The 11128-nt window shown below is 35.5% G+C and overlaps 1 pseudogene; it reads left to right on the forward strand.

Moving 5' to 3' along the window:
• Nucleotides 1-5157: 5157 nt before the first annotated feature.
• Nucleotides 5158-5276, forward strand: LOC122087774 (annotated as a pseudogene).
• Nucleotides 5277-11128: the final 5852 nt, after the last annotated feature.

Below are 11128 nucleotides of genomic sequence, written 5' to 3' on the forward strand. Positions count from 1 at the left end.
TGTACGTATTTTTTGCTTTAATTTGGAAAAGGAAAGAGAGACATATCAGCAAATACCATAGTCATCTCCTTTTATTAGTTTTAAGTCCCCAAAAGTTCTAATATTCTTGCATAAACCCATGATATCTATGTTTTGTTACATATTTATGACTCTAAGAGAAGTGACGAAGGAAGATATGAATAGATTGGGATCAATAATAATTAATAAAACTTTGAGTACAATTGATTGAAGGAAAAGGAATTTATGTAGCTAAACTCCATAGTTGGAACAACGCTGGCTAGACACACACAAATAAATAAGATAATTAGTAATTTTTTTTTTTTAAGTTAGAGACATCAATGAAAAGCCATTGGTCTTCGAGTAATGGTTGGGCTATTGATATTTAATTTAAGGAGTAATGAAAGCTCTTCTGTCGTGTAACTTTTGCGTCAATGTGAGAACCTAAGAGGGGGTATACATGAGCATCAATAACGAGTGGGTTTTGTGGAGTTCATAAAGATTGGGGTATCATTTCACCATCTTTTGTGAGTTGATGCAAAGGCTGTGGAGTTCATAAAGATTGGGGCATCATTTCGCCATCTTTTGTGAGTTGATGCAAAGGCCACATGACTAAGAACCTTCTTTTTCTCTTAATTTAAAGCTAATTTGTTATTAGTCTTGAGAATTAAAATAGAGAAATTAATTGAACTAATATTAATGATATATATAGTATTAGTTAAAGGATAAGATATATTTTTAGGAACGGTTCAATTATAACTCGTAATTTGTAATTAGTGGAAAAATTAATCATGTTTATTTATAGCAATTAAAACTAAAGTTTTTGGGAAGACCAACAAAAATAAATAATAGAGAGTGTTTGTCCAGGCTAGCATAAATATCTACAACTTGAGATATATGTTGGAGCTCAAATTTAATAATAGATCTGAAGATCTCTTATTCATATGTCAGGTTTCAACTAAAACAAAATTAATGAAGTTGTAAAATAGGGTTGGGAGAAAACTATCTGATAGAAATGTATCTACCAAGTTCAGGTTCAGTCTTTTGATTTTGATAGAAAGGTTGGGAGAAAAGCATCAGATAGAAAGGTTGGGAGACTTGAACTCTATCTACCAGGTTCAGGTTCAGGTTCAGGTTCATTCATTTGATTTTGATAGAAATGTATCACATCAAGAGTTCATGGAACTTCATGCTACTTGGGTTTATGAATCATGATATTATTGGTTCCTCTTCTTTTTGTCTATTGAATAAGTCCTCATAATAATTGATTCATAACTATACACAAAGTAGCTCATTAACATCCTATTTTAAGCAAATAGTCAATGGATTCTTATACGCGGAAATACAAAACATTGTAGAAAACTACCAAAATTATCTAAATCATCCATGCATGGAGAGTCCCTCTTAGACTATAGCTTTCATTAACTCCATGTTTACATGTCAAGTATCAATCGAGTTGAAGTTTGCCAAATGACAAATATAGCTTTGAAAGTACTGAACTATACTCAAGAGATCATTGTCTCGTTGTGGGGCTTTTGGGTCAGCAAAAAGCCAATGAAATTATGTTTATGAATTTCATCACAAATGAAAATTTTTATTTCAAAGACGGTGAAGAGATCTCACTCGTCTTTGTGTTGGAGTACAGAGCCACGGGATTAGGCAATGTTTTTTTCCCCATTTCATTATAATGGTTTTAGGGGCTTATTGTAAAAGTTGTGAAGCAGAAGGGCCTTTGTAAGAAATATCATATTTCATAGGCAATAAAGTAAAGTTAGGATAAATCAATTATCTTCTTCTCTTCCTTATAAATGGTAGGAGAAGTAAAGAATAGAAAGAGGCAAATGGCCCCCTACTGAGACGGATTTCACGAGGAAGGGCCCCACCAACGGCTCCGAGTTTCTTTGGATTAACACTCTCACCAGCGATTCCTACTCCATTACACTTGCTTGTTCCACAAACCCAAATCATCGATGTCCCAAAAGAGTCCCCACCACAACCTATGGGGCCCATATGGGACAAAGAAGATTTGAATCATACGTGGCCCACAGGGTCACTGTAAACAAGACCTTATAACTTGGTCCAAGTTTTTGTGTATGGCAGAAGCAGGCAAAGCCAACAGTTTCTATTACATCCACGTGTCAATTATTCTGTTGTCTAAGCTGTAAAGTGATAACATTTCAAAGCAATTATTATTATTTTTTTCTGGTAAACGGAAAGAGACAGGGACGGTTTGGCTCAGGACTAGGGAGTTAAAAGTCGGAATTATTGAGGAATAAGATTGACGACCGATGTGGATGCGTGGATATTTTTCTGGTGGCAAAGGGATGTCTGTAGGATTCAATTCATGTGCACTAAGCGGTGAGTGATAGTGAAGATTCAATGGTTGAAAGGGTCTTGACATGTATCTCAATAGTTGGATTTTCATTATCGTTTACTATCTCATCATTGATGATTTTTGTATATGTACATATATATATATATATATATATGTATATATAGATACTGACCCCAAAGGAGTAGCGGGATTGGTAAGGTATCTTCGTGAAGCATGTGATTTTAAATTCGAATCTTATTATACTTTGATATCACTCACACGGGCTGTTTAGTGTTTTTCACTATTTTCAGTGAATGTTGAATGATTCTTATTTAATTCCGGTATATGCTAATTCATATGGTTATGGATTCATAATGAGCTTGCGAGACTAGTAAGGCGGAGGCCTGAATATTTGTCGTTAAAAAAAAATGTATACGTTGCCTCCTTACTCTAGATGTGAATTGGAGCCAAATCTTTGCATTGACAACTTCGTGAGCAATTTGGCTATGATACGCAAAAGTTTTTTCAGATGACCCAAGTAAGAAGGTTTTCTATGTGATCACTCTAATTGTGTGCCATATGGAAGGATGATGGGGCAAGTTCACATTAGATAGATGGGCACAATCGAATATGTGTTAAATTTGAAAGTATATTTCAGTCATATATGCCCTTAGGTATTGGCATACACACGTGGGTTCCCTCTATGGCGTGGCACAGTGTGCGGTACACATCCATTGATTGAGAGTCCTTGGGTGCGTGCCTAGGTGCTTTCGACAATCAGATGTTCATCACACATCGTGTCACACCACAAAAGAGTTGGATCCTGCCATGCACACTCTTGTAGTTCATACATTATGTGCATTGTCTTGGTAGTCACGGAATGCCAAATTTCTATGTTGCCACATTGGTAGAATTGGTATATAAGCCTATAGGGACCTTAAAGTCTACCTGTCTAGAAGATTTGGGTTCCACCCAATCTACCACATGGCATATATTTTGTCCATACAAGTAGCCTTATTTAGAGGGTCCTTCTATATCTATTCAGCTTCCTTTCCCACCCCTCCTCTTGCTGCCAAGATGTATGGCCTTTGCACAAACACGATGTCGATGAAGCATGTGCAACGGTCTCAATGGAGTGAGATTTCTTATTTCAAGGCTATAGGGAGGTCATTTCGTCAAGTCCCTGTGTCTACGTGCAAACTGCACGCAACCAAGCATAGATCTTTTTCCCTAAAAAATATTTGTGAGAGGACATGTGCGACGCCGCCGACTACTCAGAGACACTTTTCCTATAATTATATATGATAAAATAAATATATGGCTTTAGGGAACTACAACACATTCCTTAATTAGTATTATTGTATTTTGGTCAAAAGAATCATTTTTTAGTAGCTACAGATTTGAACATTCTATAATTTCTATTTAATATGTAGGCACAAACATGCAAAGTTGTAGATTAGTTAATTGATTTTTGTATTGAACGTCCAGCTATGCCATGGCATTATGGGGTGGTCGAGTAATGTTTAATAAAAAGGAAAAATCCCTTCTTGTACATAACAAATAATGGAACCAAATTTTAAAGAATGTTTATAGAAAGCAGTTGAAATTCAAAGCAACGTGGCACGGTAATTGAGATTAAATGGATCAATTAGATTTCTCTTTAATTGAGGCTTTTGATTTGAGGCACATTCCCATGTGGAAGGATTAGATTGTGATTTTATCTTATCCAATAAATTAGAGGTCCCTTAATTAACAACATTAACTTATCAAGCTTCATGGTACATCACAATTGTCATCTTCATTAAAAAAATCGTTTTTTTATTTTTTAAAATTTTATTATTATTTCTTTTTCATTCTTTTGGTTTTTATTGTCAAAATTCTAAAAGCCTTGTTATTAGCTAATCATAAAATCTTTTCTGGTTGACTCATCTAGGGGATTTATGGATTGTACATCTAGTTTTGCCATTTTTTAAGCCTTATATCTTCCCATGCATTCATCATTCACAAAATCTCTGTTGCATCTAACCTATCAAGAGGGGGAATCCTAGCACTCTAGTGTAGGGAACGTTTAGACATAGCTTATGTTTTCCGATGATGAGGGGATGGCAAAAGCGTCTTTTCACAAACCATTGAAAATTAGGATTACATCTAGGTGTTTTCTATGACAGACCGGTAAAGTTTTTTTTTCGTATTAATATTTATGTGAATTCAAGAGAAACCTTTTACATTACACCGACTAGTAGTATATTTCCATTCCCTAAAATACTACATTTTAAGTAAAAAAGACTAAAAAAGTTTCGAAATAATATATGATATCAGTCTCTATCAATTTTGATTCAAATCATTTTGGAATCAACCAAACTCACTTGGACTTCACATGACTTGATCATACTTAATAAACAAAGAATTAAAATAAATTAGATGATTCGATAGAATCCAATCCAAATTTTAAAACCATATAATTTGGAATAAGTAGTTGGGTATAATGACTAACGCATGTGAAACCCTTTTGGTTTGCCAACTAATTAAGTTTTGAAGGAAAAAGAATCCGTTAGTCACTTGGATATCCTTTATGATAACAAACACTAATTAAATCTTGAGTTTTGACAATTTATATTGGAATATTGGACACCAAGATTTTAATTTCCCTTTCTCATAATAATTTATTGATTTGTTGAAATTGGGAGTATAATAATATGGTGAGATATGGTGTGGGTGGCGCATCCATGAGCTGCCGTAGTAGCTATCATTAGGAATATGGTACCACGATTTCCACAGAGTATAAAAAACATAGAAAAGTGCATTCTACCCATCCATTCGGCTGGCCGGTTTAGATTTACCGGTTTGGATGTGATCATACCAACACCAATGCACTGGATCCCATTAAAACTTTGTAATTAAGTGTGCTTGGGTGAGAGTAATACTAGGATGGGTAACCCACTGAGAAGTCCTCGTGTTGCACCCCTTTTTCTCTATTCTCCTATACTTAGTCTTATAATTAAGTTTACCTCTTTGTCCACACTTCCTGATGAGTTCCTCAATGATATTGGCATACTAAACAGGAGCAGATGGGGTGACTTCTGCCTTCTTGACACTCCACTGTTGCCAACCATGCTAGCATTAGCTTCCTCTGCTCTTTCATTTTGCCTGTTCATAAGTAGAGATATAAATATTAGATTAGGGTGTTACAATTTCAAAATATAGCTTTTAAATCACTTCAGAATTAGTCCAGTTGTCGTTGACTGTCCACCCACCCCCATAGTTAGCAAATTCGGATTCGGGAATTATTCGGACGGAGAATTATTCGGAATAATTCGGATGATTAATTTAAGGATTCGGTTAAAAAAGCGGTCAAAAAAGCTTATTGGGTTTTTTTTTTTTAATTGTTTTTTTATTTTTATTTTTATTTTTTTTGGTTTTTTTTTTAAAATAATGTTTAAATGGACAGAATAATTCGGTTTAATTCGGATTCGGTCTGAATTATTCGCGATTTATATTCACTTTTGAAAAAATCGCGAATTTTAAAGAATTTTATTTTTAATTCGGATTCGATCCGAATTTTTGATAAAATTCGGAAAAACGCGAATTATTCGGCCGAATTGATAACACTGCCCACCCCCGGATCCATGGCAAGCTTTGCTCCATATAAGAGAGCTCTGACGCCTCCTTCATACATGTTTCCTGTCAAGAGATGGTGTCATTAGTATATGGCTTACTCCTTTATGCAGAATTCCCACAGCCCAACTGACAATAGATGAGAAGGTATTGGTCGATAAAGCACAGATTAGAATAGCAAATTCAGGATCGACATTAGTAAGGGAGTTAAGTGTATGGGTAAGTACCTGCCTCGTCGAGGAGTGAAATTTTGAAGTGGAAATATAGTAGATCCATTTTAGTGCAGGTTCAAGTATGTTTAGGGGTTTGGTTTTTCCTAGTTGAAAATAATCTGGTCCCAACATAAAATTATAAAAGCTCAGAAGAAATACTCAAGAGTATCACGCGGAATGAAAGTTGAGTTAAAAAAATACAAAATTAACTGCTGAAAGGAAGTAGCATTAAGATTAAGGGCGTCAATATGAAGGCCCAGAGGGCTAGCCGCCCAAATTCTTTTGGTAAAATCGCAGGATAGGAAGGTGTGTCGGAGGGTTTCATGTTATTTGTGGCATAAGACGTAGGTAATCTTTAAAAGCATCTACTTTTCCAATACATTCAGTGTCAGGATACCTCCATGGAAAACTTTCTAAAAGAAAAACTTAAATTTTGGATGGAGATAGAGTTTCCATAAGAAACGCCATTAGTGTGAGCAAAGAGATAAGCATGAACATCTGTTGGAAGATTGAATACAATTAGTAGGAACACTATAATTTAAAAATTGAACAGCTAATTTAGTGGTAAGGCATCTTGATTTTGAAATATTGCACCACCTTTGATCCTGTTGGGAGCTGATATTAATATTCAAAATTGTATTAACAGTATTTAAGTATTTACAGGGAGGAATGAAAGGAGGCTGGTATTCCATACATTACCGGTCATCAAGTTGCAAACCTTCTCCTTTGCTAAATGTGCATGGATGTATGTGCTACATCCATTTCTGATGTTCCTTTAGACCATGGTAGAAAGAGTTGGGATTATATGAAGAATTCTTTCCATTGGCATGCAGAAATCATTCCATCCATATTATTATTATTATTATTATTATTTTGGGTGAAGAGAGAGAATTCTTGAAGCAATTCTGCATTAGTAAGAATACATTATGAAAAGCGACAAAATGATTTCATAAATGACTAGTAAAGTGGTCATTTCATGTAAGAAATAGAGAAAGAGGGAGGATGCAAATGTATCCTCCATGGCTCCATGTTCAGTTTAGAGGATCTTTCACATATTATAAATATAATAGACGTGAGAATAGTGAATTTTTCATCTCTATCCTCCAAAAAAGAATCTTGACATCTCTCTCTCTCTCTCTCTCTCATCATGTTTTCTCTCTTCCTTTCAATATCTCTCTCCTCACTGGTGTTTCTTCAGCACCCCACGCTGGTGAGGATGCGCTGGAGAGATCCATATCCCCCTCCATCAAATTCTCCTATTTTAATTTAATCCCACCAAAGGTCCAAAGCAGATGTAGTATTCATTACTTGTCTCTTTCCTTCAATTTGAAGAAAGATAAATTAGTGGTAGGTCCATGGCGTGAGATTAATCATTTTATCACAGTCAATTGGAAGCGGAATACACTTAAAATCCAAAACATAAAACAAATCATTGCACGCGGTTTTGTTCCTTTGAAATAGATTGAATAGGAAAGGTTCAATTGAAGCGATTATGAAAAAAGCCCTATCACTTGTTCTCTAATAATCTTATCACTCCTTGTATTTTGATTTTTTTATTTTTATTTTTAGGAAGGCCTTACCTTTCTAGAGTATAATGTTGACAAACAACATTGAAACTTGTTTCTATTTATCTACATACTATTATTCTCATTCATCAAACCTACCACGTGATAGATATTTGTGTTGTCCAAAATAAACATTCTTAGGTGGGCCTTCCAAGAACACCATGTCTCAAAATAATTGCAAGAGATCACTATTAGTGGTGGACTTATTCATGTCCCTCTTCACTAATGTGGAATTGGATCTTAATTTACATGGAATTTCTTTTTTGGGTGGAATAATTTATATGGATTCAATCCTTTGCGATTTTTGCTTAATCTAATTGGGTCTTTTACTTCCAATTATCTTTTCATTATAGTTAGAGTAGATGTAAATGAATAGTCAAAATCTAAATTCAAATGCATATCCGTATTTGTTTCCATATAGGGGTATCCATATTCGGTCAAAGGGCATCTCTGAAAAAAATTTATCTGATCCAACTAGATAATCAATTAATGATTCTAAGGTTCTTGAAGTTTAAAGAGGTTATAGAGAATGAGGAAAAGAACTAAGACAACTTAGAAAGATGGATAGATAGCAAATTGTCTTCATTAGGGGAAGGAAGGTCTGGGTCAGAAAATAAATAGATAGTCGAAAATCCAAATTTGATCTATATCCATATCGGATCAATAATGTTCAGATTCGATTTGAATTCGATTTGTATCAGATCCATTTACATCCCTAATTATAACCTTATAAAGTGGGAGCAAGGTGCCTGCTTCAATTAAAAAAAAAAAAGTATGCACATATCATTATCATATTGCATCAAGGCCTTTTTGGAGAAGCAAAAATTTTACTTCTAAGTGAATCCAATGGTCAATCTATCAAACAATTAGTTCATATTAAAAAGTATAAATGTGTTAAAAAAATTTGTTTCCTATGAATTTTTTTTTCTTTTTCAATTAAAGTTATTGTATTGAAAAGTAAATCTTAATTGGATTGTATTAGTAAATACCAAACAAGATCCATTGGTGTGGGTCAGATAGATGATAGAATGAAGAGCTTATGATGGCAAGGAGTTGGGAACATGATGATTAAATAAGTATCTTTCTACTGTTGGGATTAGATATTGAAATGTTAAAGAGGGAGGGAGGGAGAATTTAGATTTAAAATTTCAAAAAAATCTTTGGTCTTTGTTTCTAAAAAGAGGTGAGGTGCATTCATTTATACCTTTATCCTCTAAATTGACGTTAATATAAAGGGAAATGATTAGGCGCCCTCTCCACACATCCCGTTTTTGGTAGAAACTGAGATCAAGCTGTCATTAATTATTAATTACTGTACCTTCCCTTTAGTTTGGCTCTAAAATCTTGGAAATAAATTTCTACCTTTTCGGTTCAGGGTTTAAGCAAAGAAGTGATTTTTCTAAAGGAAGGAGAGAGAGAGAGATTCACTTTGTCGGCTTTGGATGAGAACTGAAATGGGGAAGATTTTTCTTTTTCCATGGAATCTCTTCACCCACCATTATCGTTGAAAAAGCCCAGCCCTAATCTTGTCGACCTCAGGGTGGACTTTGGTGGGCTCGGTTATATCAGACAAAATTTATAGCTTTACATACAATCACAAAAAAATGGTGGATGAAGAGATTCTCTCTTCACCTTGCTTGAAGAATGATGTGTGAAATAGACTTTCCCATTTTCAACATTACAAAGGCACTTCTATAATTAAAATCATAATTACGGCCCATTCATTTCTAGTGCTATTTTTTCTTTTCTTCCTTTTTGGTGTTAGGCCCCACACCGGGGTCAAACAAGGATCCAGAGGCCCATAAGGGGCCGGCAAGGGAGTCCACTTAAGCCACTCTTATCACAACTCTAGTACTCTACTATGCTATTACTTACTACTAAAAAAAAAAAAGAGTGGGTGGAGGTAAAAGGGTCCTTGCCCCATCATTGTTCGAATCAGCACGCCCCACTATTGCTTGTTGGTCCTGTGAAAGCGTTGCTTGCCATATGGAGGTTTTGGCCTGGAGGCTATGATCACTACCGTGGAGCACCCCTTTTTGAATTACCAAAAAGATAATTTGGTAGACTGATTAATTTGATAGACTGAAGTTTAAATAACATAGGTACCACACTAATAGGTTATGGGTCAAAACTGGGATTGCAGCAGACATGGGCCCAGGCTAGGACTTAGCTAAACTTTCAAACACAAGCCCAAGCCCACCCGAAAAATGACGAGGCTGCCTGTTTCCAAACCCCACAAAAAACATACATGACAGTCCTTGTCTCCTTGGTTTCCTACAAACTGGAACCATGGAGGCATGAAGCTTCACAACCAGTTGAAGATGAAGTAACAATGACATCTTAAAGGGAAAGGATTGTTTGTAAATGGGCCTCCTTGTAAAGATAATGAGGGCCTGCTGGAATACCAAGATAAGGAAGTATGGACATACATCCATGAATTGTGTCTTACCTTTCATAATCCTTCTGTCTTGTACCTATAATGTTGGGAAGGTGTGGGGTTCTGCTCCACAGACCCCACTAACCTAACATACTTGGGTTGAAATTGTTTAAAAAAACTTTTGAAAATTCCAGGGCCATGTTTTAAAGGATTCTATCGTAAAAATTAAATCTTAAAATTTTTAATGTTGAATTATGAGTTCAATCACAATCATATAATTCATCATGTATTCAACATTTAATTTTTTTTTTATTATTAAAAATTTAACCATTATCCCTGTGTTTTGAGTGGGATTTAGGCCACTGGAGGTCCAGCGTGCATCCAAAGGTTATGTTTGTTGTTATTGTCCTCCTAGTAGTTGGATGCGTACTGAGACTCCAATGGCACTGGAAAAGATCCGATTCGTTTTGAGGGGGGCTAAAATGAAGTTTCCAAAAAAAAAATCCCCCAGCAATTTCTCAAAGCTTTAGGCCCGATTTGCCTAGAAGAGAAGTGAAATATGATAGACCAGTTACTTACCAACCACGGGAAAGGTTTAGGGGTCCGTGCGATTGGATCAACAATGCATACTGGATTTTGGTTGATCCATTGGGCTGGAAGGCCCATTAGTGCCCAACGATTAGTTGAACAGTCCATGACTGGTGGGCTGGGTAGCCATTTCTGCATTTCATTTCAGTTAAAAGGCCACTTATTGCAATTGCTATAATAGAAAACCTCTAGAGGCCCACTAAAGCAGGGTTCGACCGTGGTTTTTACAGAAGTTTGGCAATAGCCTCGTGGAGAATTAACCTACGGTGAAAATAGAATCTCTTCATCTATGGTGATTTAAAGTTACTCTGGAAAGAGTGAATGTCATTATTAACTCTCACCTGGTATCTCTATATTGAAGGCCTGAAGTACTTTTCTCCAATCTGATCATAGGGTGCCGTAGGTTAAGAGAAGAGGGTGGGAGAAATTATGTTGACACCTTTTCTTTTCATGAGTAACT

Source organism: Macadamia integrifolia, chromosome 8, assembly GCF_013358625.1.
Source record: "Macadamia integrifolia cultivar HAES 741 chromosome 8, SCU_Mint_v3, whole genome shotgun sequence".
Taxonomy (NCBI): domain Eukaryota; kingdom Viridiplantae; phylum Streptophyta; class Magnoliopsida; order Proteales; family Proteaceae; genus Macadamia; species Macadamia integrifolia.